Consider the following 23,717-nt stretch of genomic DNA (forward strand, 5'->3'; position numbering starts at 1 on the left):
TAGCAAAAAATCCTCTTGACTACCTGCCAATGCTTAGACCTTGGGCTATGCAAAATTTGTTGACTTGTGAGACTGCAAACTGAATATTTGGCCTCTTGTTGCATACATAAATGAGGCAGCCACCAATAATTTGGTAAGGAGTGACATCAGCAAGATCACCAACATCATGTAGACTCAACTTCAAACCTGTTTCAATGGGAGTGGCAATAGGTTTGCAATCCTTAAGTCCAAACTTACATAACAATGTCTCTATGTAACTTTTATGACACAAGGCAATACCACCATCACACTGCTTAAACTATATGCCCAAGTAATGATGCAACATCCCCAAATCTTTCATCTTGAAAGTAGCATCCAAATCAGCCTTAAATTCAGCAATATGTGCCTCATTGGGACCAGTGATCATCAAATCATCCACATAAAGAACAACAATGAGAAGTACATCGCCCGCACGCTTGACATACAGTGTGCTTTCTGTTGGACTGTTACGAAAGCCTTGTTTGACCAAATGAGTGTTAGCTTTCTAATCCAAGCACGAGGAGATTTCTTCAACCCATACAAAGCCTTCTTACATTTGCACACTTTGTCCTCTTGTCCTTTCTTGACAAAACCTCAAGGCTGCGTTACATAGATTTCCTAAAAAATGTCACCATTCAAGAAAGCAGTAACAATATCAGATTGATGTACATCCCAACCAAAATGAGCTGCCAATGCACATAGAAAACAAACAGTATTCATACAACAAGTGGGAGAAAAGCTTCTTCATAATCTATGCCTTTCTGCTACGCGCATAGCCTTTTGCAACATGTCGAGCCTTATGGCGATCAACCTCACCATCCAGCTTGTGTTTCAACTTGTAAACCCACTTTGTACCAATGGCATTTTTGCCATGAGGAAAATCACATGAAGTCCATGTGCCATTTTTTATAAGTGCATCATGGGTGAAAGCATGTATAGGTGGTCTGAAAAGAGCTGTCTTGGACACTCCTTTTTTAAGTAGTTTTGGGGAACTTTTGAGTCTACATTTGATTTTTGGGGGAGGAAACTCAATGATGAGTAATGAAGATGGGAGATATCTTTTTAAAAAGAGGGGTATGCATTTTTTATCGCCCCTTATAGTTCTTGAACGTGTTGGACATACAAGCATCCCCTTTGTCTCCTTCTCTACGTTGGCACAAAGCATACAGGTTTAGGGTATTCTCTACACGTGGTTTTTGCATAGAGCAGAGAACCTTTCTCTCCTTCTGTGTAGTGTTTTTGTAGCACATTACCTTTCTTTCCTCTGTGCGGGGTTCTTTGTTGTGTGCTTAGTTCTCTCTCTCTCTCTCTCTCTCTCTCTCTCTCTCTCTCTCTCTCTCTCTCTCTCTCTCTCTCTCTCTCTCTCTCTCTCTCTCTCTCTCTCTCTCTCTCTCTCTCAGGATGGAGCCTTCTTGCCATTTAGGTGTGTGTGAGTGTCTATGACATGTTTGGTCTTGTTGATGCCTGGGCTCTTCATGATGTATGTTCATGTGTTGAGCTCTTTTTCTTCAGGTTTTCTTGATCCAGCTCCATGCCCACTAGTACACAGTTGAGCAAAGTTTCCAGAGTAGTTCAGAGGCTGCTTATGCGATTACTGGGCAGCAAAGAAAAGGGAACAAAGAGAGAGGCAAAGGCAACAGACTTTCTGTGCTAACAGCGGAAGGATGTCCAGCTTAATGAGAAGCAAAAAAGGAAGATTCTTCATGCCATGTCAAGGTGCTGGGAAGAGCAGACGCAAGGACTGACAACCAAACTCCAAGAAGAGATTTTTGAACAGTTACCCCAGCAACCAGTATTTTGCAACCTACAAAACTCGGCACATTCTATACAGAGAGCAGTTCTTTCCAACATTCACAACACCTTGTCAGAATTCAAGGTCATGCACTCAGCCACAGAAATTATTTTTAAGAGGGCAACATTGATGGCATGCATTAATCCGAGGGAAGAAGTAGATGCACGACGTCCCTTTACAGATAGAGCACTTGCAAAGTCGTTGGGCATACACGCACGACTCCATTTAGAGGATGAGAACATTCTTTTTCTAGTCTTAGCATGTCAACAGCAAGCTCATCATTCTACAAACATCACAAAGGAAATTAAGGAGGTTGTGTTTGGTTTCTGGATAGTAAAGACGGAGTCTCTCCGAACAAGGACATATGCCAAAGGCGTTTTAGCAGAAAGGCTGTTCTGATGCATCCATTGCATTTTTCAGATCAAACTCAAGCATTATCAACCACTTCCAAGTAGTATATTAACCAATGTTCACCACTGTCAAGTTGTCACAACCACAATCAAACTGTAAAAAACCTCTGTCAAGTAGTATAGTGAGACCACTATTCACCACTTTCAAGCTGTCAGAACCTCTGTCAAACTGTAAAAAACCTCTAAGAACTATGAAAACAATTGAAAAGTGGTTGAATCCCCCTTCAAGTACTTTGCAAAGCAGTTAAAGTACTGATAGTGATTTAAAGTACCTAAAATACTGCTTTCAACCCCCTTCGTGTGGGAGCTTGTACTTTGCAAAGTGCTAGAATAGTTTGTCACCACTTTAAATTAAAAAACCACTTGCAATCCGCCAAGTGCTTAGGTGAGCACCTATGTAAGCACTTGGAAGTTTTCAAATCACCTGAAGGTGATTGAAAGGAAAAGCAAACCACTTAATGACCACTTTCAATCTTTTTAGGTGGTTTTAAGTGCTTCAGGTGGTTTGAAATTTTCTAAGTGCTTGGGTGAGAACCTTGAAGATTTTAAACCACTTGAAGATGGTTGAAAGTGGTTTGATGACCCTTTTCAATCACATTTAGGTGGTTCTAAGTGCTTCAAGTGGTTTGAAATCTACCAAGTGCTCAAGTGAGAACCTATGTAAGCACTTGGAAGATTTCAAACCACCTGAAGGTGATTGAAAGTGAGAACTTATGTAAGCACTTGGAAGATTCAAACCACCTGAAGGTGATTGAAAGTGGTTTGATGACATTTTTCAATCACCTTCAGGTGGTTTAGAGTGCTTCAGGTGGTTTCAAGAAGTTTAAAGCCCCTTTCAAACATGCAAAACAACTTCTTAGTGGTAAATTTTCCTCTTATGTGCTTTCACAGACACGAGAGTGGGTGTTATAACTTGTAGGTGATGGTATCAACCATTTTGGTTATTTGTTGTCACATTATCTTTTTATTGACTGCTTTTTTGTGAAGGTGGAATTGTGGCAAAAGCACTTGCCCTTACACCATTCAAGCATGGTACTAATGTGTTTTTTAGGAGTGATGAGGACAAATTTCTTGCACTTGCTACACCATTGAAGCATATATGGTCAACACAAAATGCTTTCTAGGAGTGATGAGGATAAATCCCTAGTAGCTTTTCCACTAATGAAGCAATATGGTAGTGATATGGTTCTTAGGAGTGATGAGGAAATAATCAAATTATGGTAGTAATAAGCTGTGGTAAAGGATTTCCAATAGGCTAGACAATACACCCTCATACAAGCAACCTACAAACTCCAATTGAGGTATTACAATCCGCTTTCAACTCGAGCTTGTCACTTCATTTGCCATCACTCTGTACATGGTCTTTGCTGCTCATTAAGAATCAACTTTATAAATGCACATGTAAATGACATGGTCAAAGAAACAATCAACACATGGATGGAAATAAAAATTGGAGACAAGAACAGATGTAATAGAATTGCGTTTGATGACTCAGATAGAGTACGAATACAACATCAATTCATGCAATTTCTCTGACTGGTAGTTACACATAGCTCATACATTTGAAGAATAAAGACCATTACACACGCAATACATTAAAAAGATCCTCAATGTGAAGATATAACCGTAAAACAAGTGTAACCAAAGGCTTTTTCCTAGGCTTTTTCCTAGGCAAAGGCAACTTGTGTTATCCGCATCCATTGCAACAAAGCCATCTGTTTGCTTTACTTGAATGCATTGAAACCACCTATTAAGCTACACCAAAGCTTGAACCCTTTGATACAAAGTGCACAGAAGAAGGTCCAACATTGGCACATTGAAAAGGACACACGTAACAAAAAACTTGCTTTCAACCCCATACTTCATGGAACTTTTACTCCGCATGAAGAAGATAGTCAAGATCCCGCATGAACTTTTCTGCATGAATAAGATAGTCAACACCCAAAACATCAAGCTGCAATCATGTGATGCCAACTTGCCTCTTGTCTTCAAAGACAACTAAACAATCATAACCTGTCTCTACCCTTGAGTTGTGTAAACATAAGTACAAGGCAGTCAAACCACCTCATCATTGCCAATATTGAAGTCACACCCATCATAAAATTCTTCATCTTCCTCACCAAAACACCACTCCATGTCATCATCTTATGCAAACCCATGTGCATCATGATGTTGCTCCTCTAAGAAAGCTAAAAATCTAGCGTTTTTCATGGGCACATCACGACCAAAACCTTGAGTTCCACGTCCAAATCATTATTGAGGACTCTTGCCAATACTTCAAGTTCTCTTTTCCAAGAAGAATCGTGATAAACAGCCCGTGCTTGAATAGATTCTTGGAAATCTTGTGTAGGTACATCTTGACAATGTCCTCCCAAGGAAACAAGAAATAAGTATATCTTTTCAATGACCTATACTCTCCAAAAACAACAGTCTAGAGAGCTTTGTCTAGAGATCCAAAACTCTGGCATCTGCAAGCATCCGTGCAAAATCCATGTCGTCAGATACAATACATTTGATGCCCTTGTGTATGGAGTCTGCCATCTGTTTCTTTAGCTCAATGTTTGCAGCTTCAGGCTTATATTGCACTGTCTTTACAAAAATACCCACTCAGGCCAAATTTAGCCAACCTTTGGAACCAATATTGGGCTTTCCACTTCTTTATACATCTGCATCTTTAGGAGCATTGTCACTCTGTATTTCTCTTTCTTCTTTCCCTTAAGAGAATTCAGCCCTCTTGTTATGCTCTATCTCGTGAAGCTACTTGAAATGCTTCTTTAAAATAATGTTAGTTTTGGTTTTTTGACCACAAAGGTTGCACACATATGGGTTGCCCTGGTTGCACAAGGCCTTTCTTTTCAAAAATCTCTACCTCTTTCCTGTTGCGTCTCTATTCATGCACCCGATTTGGGACATGCATGAAAGCATGGTGGTTTGCATATGCCACCATCTCAACAATAGAGCCAAATAGCGAAGCAGCAAGTCAAAGGTAGAGACTTGCATTGCATGGAGATGATGTTGGGGGCTTGTTGTCAAGGTCCCAAAACACAGATAATATCACATTCTTGAAAGGAGAATTATTTAATTCACTACTTGATTGTACTTGGCTGAGAGGGCTCACATAACTTGAAGAGGATGAATTGCCAAAGCTCCAATGTACTCCAAAGCCAACAGAAACAACCTCATGCAATCTGTCAGCACATGCAGGATACTCGCTTGGAGGCAAAAGAAAACGTAGGTATGGCTTAGATTGGCCGCGCACATGCTCTAAACCATAGCCACTGGAGCGTGAGAGAGAGAGATATATAGAGAGAGAGCGCTTGACTCAAGAACATGGAAAGGACTCAGAGCAAGCTCAACGTGGACCATCCTCTCAATTTTAGGTGCTCTTGGATTGAGGATTGAGATGGGGTGTGCGTGCACACACACACACAGGACTCAACAGGCTACAACGGCCAGCCTGACAAGAGAGCTAGAGCACGTCTTCAACTAGACCAAGGAAAATGACATTTTGCATGTAAGAAACCCATCACATCACACATACAGAGCTTCAATGCACCGCATGCGTAGAGTCTGGCTACAACAGTGTTCGGGAAAAATTTCCAAACATACAAAACTCCTTTTCTTGAATTTGCCAAGAGGAAATTTTAGAAAATTAGGTTTATTTTTTGGGTTCTAACACTATTTTTCTCTATGTTGGGGTGGAATTTCTCCTTTCCCCTTGCCTTCAACCGGCATTTTTGAAATTGAAAACGACACGGTATTAAGCTAAGACACATTTTACATGAACATTAGACTACAGAGAGCCGCTCGCCTTCTGGTGGTAGTACGAAAATACCATGAACATGCTGTCAAGAGAAGCCACAGCCTCTTGTGTGCTAATCCCATGATGTCCTATCAACGGGCCTTCAATGCACCGCATGGCATGCACAAACTCTAGAGTCCACATTCGACCTACAGAGACCCGCCCGACTTCAGGCTACATAAAGAAAAGACCTAACATTAAGGAACCCCCTCACTTTCAAGCAAATTATAAAGGACAATTCAATCAATTGGCATATTAAATTTTTTTATGAAATGGAGCCCATGCTCTTAAGTGAAAGGACTTTTCATAAACTAAAATAACCAAAAAAAAAGGTGGAGTAGGACAAAAAAGATTGTGTGTGACCCAATTTTCAATGGTCCTCTTTAAAGAAAGAGGTACACAAATGTCAACACCTTTCACAAAAGCCTAAAAAAATATTAAAAAACAACCAAATGTACACGTGTTCTCCATCCGATTGACTTGCATCCATGGTCCACAATTTGCTTAAAAAATCCACCCACTCCACTATGGCCTTCTGTGCAGGCCAATAAAAGCAGATACGCTTCCCAATTGCAAGAAGCTTTTAATTTTCTACACCCTTCACTTTTGTATTTTAGATGTTTTGAAAGGAGGTTTTCTTTTCTTTTGCTTTTTGATTTCTTTGTCCCCTAGTGGTGGAGGGTCTACCTCCAAGGGGTGGAGGCATCACTCCTTTGGGTGTGTGTGTGTGTGTGTGTGTGTGTGTGTGTGTGTGTGTGTGTGTGTGTGTGTGTGTGTGTTTGTTGGGGAGTGGAAAAAAGTATTGCCTCTACACCTGCAAGAGTCATCCACCCCCCAGTACTTCAGAGGTTGAGTTGTGAACTTTTTTAGCTACAGGATTGTGATCGATCCCATTTCCTCCTACTGAGTACAAAGGCGGTCGTGTCTCCCGCGCTACGACCCCTTTTCTCGATGCATCCTTGAGCTTTGATTGGGTTTCCTACTTTGGTTCTGATGAGCTCTCTCTTCAACCCTCCCCCCCCCCCCCCCCCCCCCCTTTCGCGTCCCCCTGCATGCTATGTTTGGCACATTTTTGCTATCTTAAGCACTTTTTTTCTTGAATTAGTAACACTTAGTCTAGCTCATCTTTGGCGTTATTAGCTTTGGTGCACCTCGCTACCTCTGAGACCACAAGTGTTGCAAGCCATGAAAATTTGAAGAATGTGAAGGCTCGGCTTGAACAAGAGTTAATGGAAGTTAACAGACAGCTAGTTGGTGGCCCTAATGGTAACAAAAGAACATGCTCATAGGTAGAAGAAGGTGGGTCTTTTGAAGACGGGTTGGCAGATCGAGCCTTTTGTGCTCTTAAGAAGTCTCTCCCACATCAAGTTGTGGTTAGGAAGGCTATTTTTGTCACGATTCCACTAGCTCTCATTAAAAAGCATCTTGCCATGCAAACTAAATTGACGCTGGTATTGGGCTTCAATGGGAAATCCCTAATAGATATGAGCTAATATAATGGATTCAGGGGCTGCAAATCCTCGAGCATGGGGGAGCAATTGAAAATACTACTTACCTAGCTAAGGGTTTCTACTCATTCAGGTTTAAGGAGGTGTCTGACAATTCAAAAATCCTTGACAAAGGTCCCCTTCCGTTCAACAGGACTACAGTCTATGTTGTACCATGGGAGCCAGTGTTCGACTCGGTAGAATCCCTCCATGGAATTAATCTTGTCTGGGTTGAGTTTGCGGACTTGCCTAGTTGGTTGTGGGATAAAATCAGCATGCTTGCCAGCCAACTGGGCACGCCCTTGTTTGTCCCTAATAAGAGGGGACTTGGAAGGTCCTCTAATTAGGTTTGTATAGGATGGGACAGGACTAAGACACCACCAAAAAGCATGGTGATCAATGTTGGGGATGGTCTTCTTACTATTCCACTGAACTTCGAGACTTACTTTGGGGCGTGCTTCGAGTGCAGCAAATTTGGACACTTTTCCAAGGATTTCCCCATGAAGACTAAAGCGAACTCTGAGCCTACATCCTAGGCCCCCAATCCAGGGAGTATTAATCATGTCGTGGACAAGGTTGCATCGTGGAAGAGGATGAGGAACAGGTAAAGAGCTACAAAGGGACAAGAATAGGGGAGGGAAAAGAGGCTATGATTTGTGACAATGAAGCCACCAAGTTTCAAGAGAATATTTTTGAGGTGCAAAGCTTCACAGTGCAAATCCCCAAATGCCCCCGCAAAGATAATCCGTTGGTCTTCCCCGCAACTACACCTAAGATTTTGATAGTAACAACCACGTCGATTGTGAAGATCTCAGGACTGAAGAGAGCCAAAAGGGTGAAGGTGGTGGCAACAGAACACACGTCATCAAAGAATAACGGAGCCTTGAAAAAGATTCTCTTCTCTACACCCCTTGTATCTCTTAAGGGGGCATTTTGTGCTTTCTTGCTCCATAACCCCTTTGAAGTACTGCAAGAAAAGAAGTCCCCTGACCCTAAGGAACCTCCTGACTCTCGTAGGGTCACTAATGTGGTGTCCGAGGAGGGCTCATATGCTGAAGAGTTTGTTCCCCTTTACCAATGATGGAAGCCCTAGCTATTCACTCATGGAATGTAAAAGGATTGAAGACCCGTAAAAAGAAGCATGCCCTCTTCTGGGAGGAAGTTAGAAAGGAGAAGGAAATTAATTGTTGCGCCATCCAAGAACACCATTTGGATGCTCGTAGCAAAATAAAACAGGCATTGGGAAAGAAACCATTGTTCTATGGAGAGGGTGTGGACGGGTTCAGTGGAGTCCTCTCTTTTATGGACAAGGACCCCGAACCCAAAGTGATTCTTAATCACACCTCAGGAAGAGCCCTAGGATAGTGAGAATTATGTGAGCAAATCAGCCTATCACTATAGTCAATGTTTATGGCCCTTGTAGTGCAAAACATAGAGCCAAATTGTGGATGCACCTTAGGGATTCCCCTATTGAAGGAGAATTGCTGCTAATTGGTGATTTTAATATGGTAGAGAAGAGCTAGGATAGAATAGGATCCGCCAGTCTATTGGTAGGTTCTGCAAAAACTAATTGGTTGGGACTCTGTGAGAAATGGGCTTTGATGGACCTATGGGAGGTGGGTCCTTGGAACAACACACCAAGCTTCACGTACACAAGACTTTAGTATGCCCGCACAACTTCTCTCCTTGACAGGTGCTACTGCTCTCACCAGGCTGATTCGATCCCATCACTACTTGAGATGATGATGCTACCAACTAAGAGCATGTCAAACCATTTGTTCACATTACACTTGAAACTTAGGAAATCCAAGGGAGGGTCAGAACCCCAAGGGGAGGAAGCTACTTGTTACTAGGGCTCACCTATTGAAGGGCCCTCTATTTAGAATTCTTACCAAGAAAGCCTTGAGCAAACTCAATAAAGATATTAATCTGGAAAATCCTAAAGCTTGGGACCTCTTTGCTCAAAGTATACAAAAAGTGATCAAAAGCTCGAGCCCTCGGATGAAGAAGGCTCGGGTAGAGCACTTGAAGCATCTAAAAGGAGGTTGCTAATCTCACTTCCAAAAAAGCTTGTGGGCTGGCCTCCAAAGAAGAGCACAGATGGTGGCTAGAAGCAAAAGCCAACCTAGCTGAGTAGTAGCTTGAGGAGGTCAAGAGGGCGAGACTGATATCCAAAGAGACCTTCCTCTAGTCAGAGCCTGCCAATCAAGCATATTTCTTTAGGGCCATGAAAATCAAGAAGAGTCGTGGCTCCATCCACTCACTCACAGATGAGAATGGGAATGCTACCCTCACCAAGATGTTTGCGAAAAACTCCCTCCTCTTCTTGAAATCCTAGCCCCAGGTGCTCAGGAAGGCCCTTGAGATTGTGCAAACATTTGATGTGGCCTCTAGATCAAAGAGCAATGTTGAGAAGTCTAGATTGATCTCCATGGCCCAAAATGACTCTTTTGACCCATCGGTCTAGTCTGGGGAGATTGTGTCTATATGTAGGATTTTTAGGCATTTGGGGGCCCCTGTTGTGGTGGACTTTACTCATAATCCAAGGTTTCAATGGGTCCTTGAGAAGATTCATAGGAAAATGAGAAGGTGGGAGTATGTGTTGCTTCCCTTTCAGAGTCGAGTCAGAGTGATCAATTCATTTATGCTTCCTTATATTTCCTTCACCAATACGCTCTCAAAATAGCCAAATGTAATTGGAAGGAGTTTTTAAAGCCAACTAAAATATTCTTATGGAGAAACAATAGTAAAACCTCGGTGTCATGGCAATGGGAAAAGTGGGAATCGCTCGACCATTGTCCAAGGTGGCCTTGGAATTGTTAACCCAATATTCATGTAGAGGCCCTATGTGCCAAATTTGTGATATCAATTGCAAATCAAGACCAATCTTGGGCTATCATGACCAAGGATATGAATAACAAGGCAAAACTTTGCTCTGAAGGTGGTCAGTGGAAAGGGATTGAGGTGCACGACAAACTTTTAGCCCCAAGGTGGGCTAGCTTAAAACTGAGTGGCATCACAAGAGAGCTGGTGTGAAAGTTCATTAGACATTGGAATGGGGTGAATCAACCAAATACTTCCAGAACTCCATCTTGCACTAGTCCCCCTGGCTGTCCAAAGGTGTTGGAGTTTCCTTGAACCCTTATTAGAGAGAAATTTCAAGAAGGATGAACAATAAAGGACTTCAACCATTGTGCCACTTATGGGATAGAAATAGCAATTGTTGGAAATCCGTTGATCAGGTGGTCTCCCAGTTTAAACTTAGTAACATAGAGAAGCTACTTGTTAACATGGTTGTAGAAGGCATGGATCGCGTTCTGATGCCGATCTACAAATCTACTTTTGAGTGGAAAGCATGGAAATGGCCCATGAGTAGCCGGTTCTCTAAACCCCATGCCAAGGGCATTTACCAAATATTCTTTCATGAGGCTGAGTGGTTGGCCCCTTTAAACAAGTAGTGGAAAAGGCATTGGTCAGAGGCTTGATGGGAGGAGGTCACAAAGAGAATCTGGAATCCACAGTGGCCTCAGTTTATGAAGATATTTTTGAGGAAGGTACTTTGGGGGGCCTTGCCTATAGGTGTCAAGATTCAAGCACGTGGTATCAAACCCGATAGATGCTCAGGTGCAGATCATCTAGCAAAGACCTCAAACACCTTTTCATGGAATGCCCGACTATTAGAAGCCTCGCAAAAAAGGTGTGCAAATGGATTCAAAGGACGTGGAAAATAGGGGGTTTCAAGAGTGATTTGTGCCTTGGTGGCAAACAGTTTAGAAGTTTTGCATTATTAATTTGTATTCAAAATGTCAAATGCTATTTCTCCAACAATATCTGGAAGGCCAAGAACTATCATGTTTTCAATAGGACCTCTTTGGTGCTAGTTTCTTAGAAATTGTACAAGAAAGCGAGGAATTAATATATGTGGTCAATAAAAGGCAGAGTGCGGAAGATTGGCTTAAGGGAACCCTCGCCATCCGGGCAAGCCATGTGCAGTAGTAAGCTTCTAGGTACTTCTATCCAAGCTCGGTTGTAACTCTATGTACCTCAAGGCTTGGCCTGAGCTTGAGACTGATTTGTATTTCTGTTGGTGACTATATAATACAACCACTCACAATTGTGAGTTTTGCAAAAGAAAAAAAAGGAGTTTTTATTTTTTCAAAATTGAGAATCCCTACTTGCTCATTGCATAGTTTATTACATCATTGTCAAGATTCCTCTCAATCCCAACCTTACCACTCAAGAATCTCTCTCTCTCTCTCTCTCTCTCTCTCTCTCTCTCTCTCTCTCTCTCTCTCAATCAAAAGGAGGAAGGAAGACTCTACCTTGCACACATTAGATTTACATTAAACACGGGAGATCCCATGTAACCACTTGAGAAACCATGTGAAGTTGTTGCTAGGGTCAACCATGCAAATTAAAAATATTACAATTTGTCTATGCGTCCTCCCATAGAGCAGCACAATTGCAATGACCTGTTAGGTGCACGGCCCCTAGTTTTTGCATGCTCCCTTCATCTACCCCCCACCTCATGCAACAACTACCCACAGTCTCCTTGTCTCCATCGCCCCTTCTTCATTGGTATCTTATTCATCCCCCCTTCTGGTATTTCACTTGATTTGTTTGATTTCAGATTTAAAATCATTGGGCCCTTACTCACTTTGAGATCGAGACATTTTTTCCAATTGTGGAGACATAGTTTGACATGTGTTCTCAAAAGAGCCTTAAAAGTCTTGAAGAGATTCAAGAGAAAAAAATTATGTCTTTTCCAAGGATCTTTCCAAAAGAAACATTCAATTTTTTTAATTTTATTTTAAGGGATGAAACAAATGATCTGAAATTTGAACATAATAATTCTTTGAAAACTTTTGAAATTTTTTTATGTACCACAAACCATTTTAAAATTAAGAAATAAACTAAATTCCACAAAATCTTGACACATTTCATATAGGCAAGCCACCCCTTTAAATAGAATAAAATAAAAGTCGTCGATTCACTTCCCGATTGCAAGAAGCTTTTAATTTTCTATACCTTCCACTTTTGTATTTTAGATGTTTTGAAAGGAGTTTTCATTTTTTCAAAAATGGGAAGCCCTACTTACTCATCGCATAGTTTATTCAATCATTGTCAAGATTCCTCTCGATCCCAACCTTACCACTCAAGCATTTCTCTCTCTCTCTCTCTCTCTCTCTCTCTCTCTCTCTCTCTCTCTCTCTCTCTGTGTGTGTGTGTGTGTGTGTGTGTGTGTGTGTGTGTGACCCACCCTTATAAAACGAGGAAGGAGGACTCTACCTAGCACACATTAGATTTACATTAATCATGGGAGATCCCATGTAACCACTCGAGAAACCATGTGAAGTAGTTGCTAGGGTCAACCCTGCAAATTACAAATATTGCAGTTTGTCTTTGCGCCCTCCCATAGAACATCACTATTGCAATGACCTACTAGGTGCAAGGCCCCTAGTTTTTGCTTGCCCCATTCATCTGCCCCCCACCTCACCCAACACCTACTCATAGTCTCCTTGTCTCCATTGGCCCTTTTGCATTGGTATCTCATTTGCCCCCCCTTTTCCTCGATTTTCAGATTTAAAATCATTGGCCCCTTACTCACTTTGAAATTAAGACATTTTTTTCAATTGTGGAGATCTCGTCACTTTTTTTTTTCAATTGGGGAGACCTAATGGGAACGGTTATGGAATTAGGACATTTCTTTTAGTTGGGAAGACATTTGGTGAAGGGTCTTGATTTTTAATTGTATCTAACAAGAACCAAAAAATGCAAAGCTCTTTTTAGACAAGGCAAAAAGAGTGAGGCAAGTAGGGGGGTGCAAGCTGATAGAAAATCAAAAAATCATAGCATTAGTCGGAAATGGAAAAGGAGAGGGTTTATATTCCAAGGAAAAAGGGAAGAAGAAGACATGGAACACCTCTATCTCTTTCTATTTTCATCTCTCTCTCTCTCTCTCTCTCTCTCTCTGAGGCTCACCTCTCTTTGAAGCTTGCCTCCAACCTTGTCGTCCCTACTCTTAGGGGTCCTCCCATTCCACACCAGCCTTGCAATCTATAGTGCTTCTCGTGTAAAGACGACAACGACCCCTACACTAGTTGGAGAAAATCATAAAATTGCTCATTAGTTGGACGTGGAAAAGGGAAGGGAAGGGAGGTCAAGAGGAAAGTGAAGGGTGAGGGAGGGAAGAGGGGGATAGGACACATGCAGACCATGCTTTCCCTTTTCATCCATCTCTCTCTCTCTCTCTCTCTCTCTCTCTCTCTCTCTCATCGGAGTAGAGGTACCCGCTTCTCTCTTTCTCTGACGAGTTTGCACCTGCACTGCTCAGGTATGCACCTATGTTGATCTCTCTCTTTCTCTCATGCATTGCTTGGGACTACAGGTGCAAACCCACCTTCTCTCTCTCTCTCTCTCTCTCTCTCTCTCTCATCCATCTGCAACTGATGTGTTTTTTTTTTTCTGGGGGGGGGGGGGGGGGGGTCTCTTTAATGAAACATTTTTTTTCGCCTCTCCCAATAGTTTTGTGTCAGACAAGTTAATGCATTGCCCCTTTATACATGCAAAAAATGGGTTGATTTCAAATTTTCATCTCATATTTTTAAAGCTCTCTCTCTCTCTCTCTCTCTCTCTCTCTATATATATATATATATATATATGTATGTATATAAACTCTTCAATCGCTTTGGATGTTTTTTTGTGAAAAAGTACTTTTACATAGTAACATGCATGATTCTTTAAGGCTCCAATCCCCCTCCATGTGAGATGACATAGAGCAAGATGTATTGTAAAGTGACATGCTTTTAGAGCCATTTTGTTTTCTTCTTAGAGCCCTTTTAATGAGGTTTTCTAGAATGCAGAGGCAAACAATTAATAACTCAAAGTTTTTTGAAATTTAAAGTTCTAGCTTTGTAAGTAACTTTTCAATTAAAAAAAATTATTACCCATTTCTATTGTTTTTACTTTAATTGTTATGGCTAAAATTTGTGCACGTTTAATCATAAATAGCAATTAATAGCTTATATTTTGTAACTCTACCATTTACATTAAGGGCTAAGTAAAAGGTTTCTTTTAAACACTACTCTCTCACACCGTCTCTTTTGGAGAGGTCATTATGAGTTTTTATCTTTTAAAAATAGATTTTTAACTCTCATGATTCCTCAATAGTCACTTTTTTGCCTTTTGAAGGCCCTTGTGAAGATTTCACCTTGTTTTAAAACAAGGTGAAGGTTCATGATGGCGCACTAAAGGGAGTGTTTTGGTCAAATCTGTTTAGCTACGTGTATACCAATTTCACTTGTATTTGTTAGTGCAAGAAGACACCATGTTACTAATTTGTACATTGCAAATCATTAATTTCTTTATAGGGAAAAGTTATCATGACATATTTTGGCTTGTCCAAGCAATAGCTAGGGCAGGAAGCTACAACATAAAAAGGCCCTTACATAGAAGAGGTTTTAAGAAAAAAAAATAGAGTCACCTTGCAAAGCTATGTAGATGACCTCCATTGTTGCTGTAAATGAAAGCAAGCACAATTGCAGTAGGATTTAGTGCCCATCTACCCCTCTTAGGACTTCTTTTTGTCTTACGAAGACAAAATTTTATATGAATTTGTTATTAGAAGGGTCCAAGCAAGTGAAGAACAAAGCTTGGCTCAAGATAGATTCTTATGCACTTTTGGAGGGATGTTTGACTTAGTTCTAACATCCTGAACCAAAGGTTCGAAATACATTCCGGCCAAAGGGAATTCACCTTTGCGACTTTTACCCTTCCACCTACTAAGCATCCTCAAGAGGGCTGGCTACCTCCCTGAACTATTTTGTGGTTGGTCTACTTCAAAACCCTAACCTTTGGGAGATGGTTTGGCTAAGTTCTAATGTCCTAAGTCAAAGCGTGGAAGTGTGTTTTGATGAAAGGGTAGTCATTTTTGTAACTTCTACTCTTTTGCACTAAGCATCCTCAAGAGGGCTGGCTACCTCACTAACCCATTATATGGCCCGTCCGCTTCAAACCCCTTAATCTTTGGGGGATGGTTTGACTTAGTTCTAACATCCTATGCACATTTTGCTTGTGTATAGCCTTATAAAATCAACATACAAAAACAATATGTATACACGTCGTCAAGCATTATTCGGCTCAAGAATTGCTGAGCTAGGCTGACGGTCAGTTTGAGCAACTCCTTGAAAGAGGTATACTAGCAAGGCCAGCCCGAAATCTAATAAGCATGTTATGGGATAGTCCTGGCCTTAACGAGAAGATGTTCTTAGCTTCTACATTGAGATGCAGGTTGTGTTGTTGGTGACATAAGGTAGATCATGGGGTACAATGTACATAGCTGTGCGCTTCTACCGCACGTGTTGGAGGCTGGGGACTTGCCGAACCCTGTGTGCAAGCCACGAAAGGCTGCAAGCACATAACTAGACTATCCTAGTAATCTCAAAGGGGCCAATGGTGTGTCACTCACCGCTCTACGCTTACCATTGTGAAGGATTCTATGCCACAAAGAAGAGGGATCCATTGTCATCGCACTCAAGTGCCTTGCTACTACTGATGTCGTCACAATGCTCAATCACACACACACTCTCTCCATCTCTCTCAAGCATTCACACACACACACACACACACACACACACACATACACACACACTCGTGAGCACATGATGGAGAAGAAGGTAGAGGTAGAGCAAGAGCATTCTTTAGCATGCACCTCCAGGATGAGGATTTTAGGTCAAAATGGACCTTTTATATGAATCTGACATGTTCACACATGGGTGCCCACAATGACCGGTCATAGCAAAAATAATAGAAAAATGAGATAAGTGGTGCGCCTCTCATCGGCGATCACCTGCGCACCTATAGGACCGACAAGCCCAGTCCATGACTTAAATAAAGTGATAACGTGTACGTCAAAGGTGATAGGGTGTTCGTAAGTGGTTAACATGCCCCCCTTCCTGATGTAGATTCCATCCTCAAAAGCTAGTGAGGTGAAGCCCATTCATCAAGGTGGAAGAGCATTTGTGATTGAATGCCTTTAGCTTTATTCAAACACTGCAAAATCAACTAAAAATGGTACAGTAATTCATTCCCATAGAACATATATAATTAAAAAGATTATGCAGTCAATAGGCACACATATTGATTTGTAACAAAATATTAAACATTTTTTTAGTAATAAACATTAAACTATAATATAATCAAACGCATAAGCACTTGTAAAGGTCAAAAAATAAACAAGTCTAGGGCCGCTAATTTAACGGTTAAAAGTCACTAGAGGTCAACTATTAATAACATGGGCAAGCTTCTCAATTCTCTTTGGTCAATTAAGCTGTTTAATTGCAAGAGCAAAGTATTTCATGTCTGAGGGCTGACTAGAGGCTATACCTAGAAGACCCTCTAGTTAAGCTACGACAAAAGAAATTTCATATGAAATCATCGCCTAAATTATTCTCTTTGTTTGACCCCCAAAGTGTTTTCCACAGATTCAATTTTTTACGTGTGTGTTTATTTTGTATACCTTGGGCTTTTCGTTTCTCAAGGAAAAGTACCCACACTAGGAACCTCTAGGACTCTAGGACCATAGGTAATACATGTGAGTGAAGTACCAAATCAAGCTAGGATTTCTCTTCCGGGTTAAGATTTTACATTTTTGGCACTTTTGTTTTTTTTTTTCACTACATTTCAATTTTGTAACTTTGGGGGGTCATATTGACACTGTTACCCTCCCCAAGCTCACCACAATAGTAAACTCCCTTCATAATACTTAAGCTAAAGGTCAAGAGGGATTAATCCCACTAGAAAGCACTAGTACATTGCACACAATGCTTCATAATATCGGATTAAGAACCTAAAGTAACTATTGACAATTAGGAAGGCTGCATTTTCCATCATATTAAGAGAAGATCTCTAATGTCTATCTTGGTCAAACTAGCTTAGTCAGACTTCTTGATTCATAAACCTAGATAAGGGACTATGACATAAAATTATATTGAATCTAATGTTTAATACTAAGAAAATTTGTTGAGTATTGTGCTACCAATCACAATTAAAGCATACAAACATGGATGCTTAAAAAGACAAGAGGCAATGAGAATGGACAAGAAACACCTGCTCGTGTTGATGATCGCACTCAATTTAAAGAGGTGAACTAGACAAATATTGCATGAAGTTCAAAATCCCAACTACCACAATGCGTTCTTGTCACACTAGAAAACACAAGGAATACCTATAGGAGGCATATCAATGGAAAGAGGCATATCAATGGGAAGAGGCATCAACCTTTATTGAGCACAATCAAAACAAAGAATCCTAACCTAACTATTTGCACCCCCCTAGAGGGTCAAGGGAATAGGATATTGTATAGATTGACGGGTAGCCCTGAGTCTAAACCCCTATCATCATCATTGTCAAGAAAAATAAAGTCATTACATCAATGAGACCGTACATGTCTTCCGTGTAATCTACATAATCTTTCTCATCATTAGATGCACATATGTTCACTAAAAATGTCACTAGGCATGTATAGTCATCTTGCTTAAAAGGGTAAGCTTCTGTAATCGGAGAGACATTCTCTACTAAGTAGGGATCAATCGTGGTTAAGAAACATATCAGCCATTCTAATTCCTCAAAATTTTTCTCACATGCTAGTGTATATACCAACCCATTCACAAGCAAGCATTGGGTAGACTATGTGAAACACTTGTGAAAAGTAAAGAGGATACCTCTCACCCAAGGTAGGAGTAGATGACTCTAGCATACTAGCCATATATGTACACACAAATAGATTTTGGTTAGTGTGAAAATATTATAAGGGTCATGTCAAAAGGTCGTGTCCATGTGCATAATGTGTTATTATCATTTTTGGGTCATGCACTAGAATTGTAAGTTTCAAGCTTTTGTTTGGTGGCTATATCTCTTCTATTTTTTTATTTTTGTTTTCTTGAGTATAGAGCTATATATATACATTCCCTAAGATTGGGAGATTGAGAGGTCAGGAGAAAGGTTAAGAGGGGAGCAAATGAATGATGGATGTTAGCAAACACTCCCCCCTTCCTTAGGTAGATCATACCTTTTGGAACCATGTCGTCACTTTTTGAAACCAATTGTTCCAAGTTGTAATGGGTAAAGAATGTGACCAATAGTTTCTCACCACCCTAGGCATTTCATCTAGTTGCAAGGGTGGTAAGGTAATCTCCCATGATTTTACTTGAAACGTTGTTTTAGGTGATGAATTTACAATGGAAGGTGCTATTCTTTCCTTGTTTTTTTGTACATTTTTGGTGGTAGGTGGAAATTGTGAAGAAGTTTGTGTTTTTGTAGAAGAACTACATGAAGAGCAAGAAGCTTCATTTGTTTTTTCTATGTTTGAGCTGAGTGATACAAGTCGTTCTCGCTTGGGTACCCAAACTAGCTCCAAATCAGTTGTATAGTATTATGTGATCTTTCCCTTCCCACGGTCTCCAATTGGCTTTATTGTTACAAGATTTGACTCACATGGGTTTATAGGTGACAAATAAGAACACAATTTACGTTTAGGCACCCAAATTTGATCATTCCCTTCATAGTAGCCTTGGGCTTCCCATAGTCATTTAGGAATCCAACACAACGTTTTCTTACATTTCTTGGAGCAAGTGGGGCATCTCTTACAAGGCTTCTATTTTTTAGCGTCAAAAATGGTCGCTAAAGAAGCTTTAGGGACCCATTTGTTTGTTTTTTTTTTGCTATATTACGATGAGTCTTGTGTGTCTCATGCTTTGTTTCAACTACATAGGTTGAAGCTCTAGAGGGTTGGGCTATAGGTACAGATGATTCAACCTCTTGGACATGTAATGTTTTGAGTTGTATTTCCTCAAGTGGTGATATCTCAAAGACTATCACTTAAGTGGTAGGGCTAAGAGTTGGTTTTTGTGTTGTGACACTCCCATTCCCCCAATCAATAGTGCATTTGGTCGCTAACATCCACTTGCACCCTAGGTTTTTATCCTTCCATAGTTCCAACAAGCATGACCAAAAAGTCTTGAGCTACGACCCCGTTGTCATAACTGACAGAATTGTGCCAGGTTCCAAAAACATTAGTTTTTTTCTTGTTGATACCCTTGACTTGGATGGTACTCTCAAATAGAGATGGCTTTCCTAACTGACACCACACACCATATGATAGCAAATTATATTTAGCACTTGTGTCCAATAAGGCGATTCTACATGATGTTGGCAATCCTACTGATGTCACTCTTTACCAAATTGTTGTTGGATGCCTCATTTATGTATGTAACATGAGGCCATATATTTAGTTTGCAGTCTCACAATTCAGCAGATTTATGCATAGCCCAAGGTCTAAGCATTGGCAAGCTGTCAAGAGGATTTTTTGCTACCTTAGTGGCACTTTACATCTTGGCTTGTTTTATCCCAAGGGGGGATCGTTTCTGCCAGACTTACATGCTTTTTCGGACTCAAATTGGGCTGGTTGTTTTGACACGCGAGTGTCCACAAGTGGTTTTTGTTTCATGCTTGGTAGTTCATGTATATCATGGTTGATCAAGAAGCAACCTATTGTGCCCACTTCGAGTTGTGAGGCTGAGTACAGGACAGTCTTCACAGCTACGGTTGAGTGTGTATGGCTCAGATGCCTTATGGCTGATTTGGGTGTTGGACAGGACACTGCCAACACTATCTACATTGACAGTCATAGCGCATTGGCAGTTGCGAGGAACCCAGTTTTTCATGCTCGCACAAAGAACATTGAGGTGCATTACCACTATGTCAGGGAGAGGCTCTTAGTAGGAGGGATCAGCTTGGCTTATGTGCCAACACAGGACAACCTTGCAGATCTTTTCACAAAGGCATTGTCTCATGAGAAGCTTGAAGCTTTCCGCAAAGCTTTGGGCTTACTCCCCTTTGTGGACTGATCATGACCTCAGGTATGGCACTTCCCTTTACTCATGTGCTAGCTCTTGTTCATTGCATCACTCCAGGGGGGGCTTGTAGTGATGTGTGTGAACACACTAGGACCGCCGGGGCATTTTTTCCCTCTTTAGTAGGTTTTTCCCCCCGTGCATTGTATATACGCCCATCACTCTAGGGCTATCTATCTTTCCATTGCACACTAAGTAATACGCTCTCTATTGTGTGCCTTGAGTTTCCTTCATCTTCTCCAATCTGTGTGCGTTTCTCTGCAACCCTAATTCCAACCCATTCTAGAAATCTTTGGGGGCGGTGCCCTTTTGCTCTAATTGCATATTTTGCTTCAATTGGGGTGGGGCACTGGTGATATTGCTAGTGCCCCTTGGCACTTGGGAAATTTTACATTTCATTTTCTCTCTCTCTCTCTCTCTCTCTCTCTCTCTCTCTCTCTCTCTCTCTCTGACCCCCCCAAGAACTCAACCCTTTGATATCATCTTCAAACCCGCCTCATGCCTGACCTTTCAACTCACACAGTATCTCTCCCTCCCTTTGGCATTAGCGAGGTCGCTAGTGTCAGGGGGGGTGGATTTCTTTTTCCGTCAATAAAAAAGGCCTTTTAAGGCTGTGTGTGAACCGCCCCCCACTAGTGCCACATTTGATTCCCAACATCGATCATAGCCCGAGAGTGCCACCAAACGGCTCATGCCACAGCACCCATTGGTCCATGCCATAGAAAATCTCAAGGAGCTCACTCTCCCTCATTGGATGCCAATGGAAAGTGCTTGAAGCACTATAAGTGCTTCACCTCCTACTGCACTGCACCCATATACATGTTTAATAGCCACCACGTGGCAGCTCTATGGCATGCCACTCTCCAGCCTTTTAAAACCTTGAAGTGCCTCAAGAAAACCTCCCTTTTTCACTTCAAATTTCAGAGCCACCCCATTCACTGCTCATAGGCCCGATGGTTGAGCCTCAAAATTTGGTTGGATCTCAACCTTGCCAAGTTCAAACTCCCCCTCAGCATTTTGAGGCTTCTAGGACCACAAACTACGGCCACAAAAACTGAGAAAAAAATTTGATACCGCCCCTCTATCAAGTGCACCATCTTCAACCACCTGTATCTCAATCATCGTGACTTTGATTGATGAGCCATCAATTCTTGTCAACTCCACATAGTGCACACTACCTTTGAGAACCATGGCAAGGTCCAAAACACACCAGATTGCATGCCTATCAAGGCGGTCAAATTGTTGCACAACTCACCCTCTGCAAATATTCAATTAGCCATAACTTGCCCATCCAAGCTCCAATTGACAATCCCAAAATATTTCCATGCTTCATAACTCTAGCACTTTGCATCTATCCACTAAAATCAGCCCTGACCAACTGTCTCCACTTGCCCCATCTATCGGAATCTGCAAAGCCTTCCAACTTTGGAGTGCCATATCTTTCACACCGCAGGTCCGTTTAAGGAGCCATCTAGATCGGCTCCTAGAACACTTCGAACACTACATTCCAAGGCATAATTCTTGCACTTAAATTATCTAGATCTACCATCCCAATTAGCCCCGTTTGGAGCCTTCTTAGCCTGTAAAATCACATTAAACATACATTTTTTCTATCACCTACCTACCCACGTCTTCCATACTTGCTTTAGCCCTCTGTCATGCACTTGTAGAGAACCCATAGCATTATTGTGCATTGCTAACAATAGTTACCAACTTTAGTTGCACCATCATTTCCCAACCCCCTTGTTGAACATTTATCTTAAGCCACACACATGCTTTCTAAACTAAAAGACTACCTTACCAAACTCACAACGAAGCACATTGAAAAACCACAACCATCATTGTATAGGATATAAACAAAGCTACATCTCCATCACACACTATCTCTTTCAAGTGGGTTGCCCACACCCCTAATGCACATCAAGTACTAGAATTCTGTCAAAGTACAGCTTGAGCCGCACACCATTCACCTTGTGCCTAAGAGGCTTACCATTCGCCTGCACCAACTACTAGGTCCCATTAGGAATTCATTTTGCCCTTTGTACGAACCCGTTCAATTCTTCTTGAACTTATTTTGAAAAGTGAAATCCAAATAGGGTTCGTACTTCATCACCACGTCTCCCTCTTGTATCTTCTTATCTGGAAAGTTTTGGTTGAATTTCACAATCTGCTTATCCTGTTGCTTCACATAGTAGTATGTGGTCGCCTCTCTGTCCATCTTCAAGGCTTAAAGACTAGCAATCCAATCCTATAAAACCTCCTACCGAGTGGCATTGACTCTTTGCATGCCCTTCAATTCTCCTAGTTGTGCATGCACTTGAAATATTGCCTCCTTACCATAGAACAACTTTGAAATGCCAAACTCCACGCACTGGTTCATACCCAAATATAAAGAGAGGTACTTTGGCTCATTATTGGTGTGGACATCCTCTAGATTTTAAGATTTCAAGAATATCACCTTGCCCTGCGGATCCTATATCACCAAACCACCTCATGTCTTCTGCACTACTCTTTGATATGCTCTATCAAACCATATGGTAAAATCATCCTTCAAGTCTTGCTCTTCTTTAGCTTCATCTTGCACCACCCTTGGATAGACTAGCAAATCAATACCCTTGTTAACGAACACATCAGCTAAGTGGGATTAGCTAGTATGATCAATCTTGAACTCAAACTTGAACTCCCGTGGCTCTAAAATCCACTTCTTAATTTTCTTCCATGGCTATAAATGCAGCACCACGGTTGTTAGACATGAACACAAAATACTTGCACACAATTACATGCACTTTAAAATTCCTATAGGCAAAAACTAAAGCCATCAACCACTGCTTGGTATAAGACGTCTCCCTAGACCTTATCACCCTACTCTTAAAATAGACAGGATTATAGCTTCTTCCTACCTTTTGCAGCAACACTGCTCCAATAGTCATCGTACCTACCATCATGGCCACATAGGAATTGTCCTCTTAGTTCAGAGGACACACCGTCAATAGCTGTATAAAATCTCCTTCACCCTATCAAAAGCTTCTTGTGCTTCTTCATTCCACTGGAAACCATGCACCTGTTGAGCCCTCTTGTGAAGAGGATACACATACTGTGAGAGAATCTAGAAAAATGTGACAAATACTTCATATTGTGCACAAATGAATCCAAACCTTGAGCATTGGATGGCGGCTCCATCAACACTAGAGCTTTCACCTTCTTTGGATAAGCCTCTATCCCATTCTGTGACACCACATGACCTAGTGACTGGGCTTGAGGTTGCGCCATCTTGCACTTATTTGGGTTCAATTGATC

The 23,717-nt window shown here is 41.3% G+C and overlaps 1 pseudogene; it reads right to left on the reverse strand.

Moving 5' to 3' along the window:
- Positions 1 to 4,275: 4,275 nt before the first annotated feature.
- On the reverse strand, positions 4,276 to 23,690 carry LOC147436138 (uncharacterized; annotated as a pseudogene).
- Positions 23,691 to 23,717: the final 27 nt, after the last annotated feature.

The sequence above is a fragment of the Adiantum capillus-veneris genome, chromosome 18 (assembly GCF_014529385.1).
Source record: "Adiantum capillus-veneris isolate H3 chromosome 18, ASM1452938v2, whole genome shotgun sequence".
Taxonomy (NCBI): Eukaryota; Viridiplantae; Streptophyta; class Polypodiopsida; order Polypodiales; family Pteridaceae; genus Adiantum; species Adiantum capillus-veneris.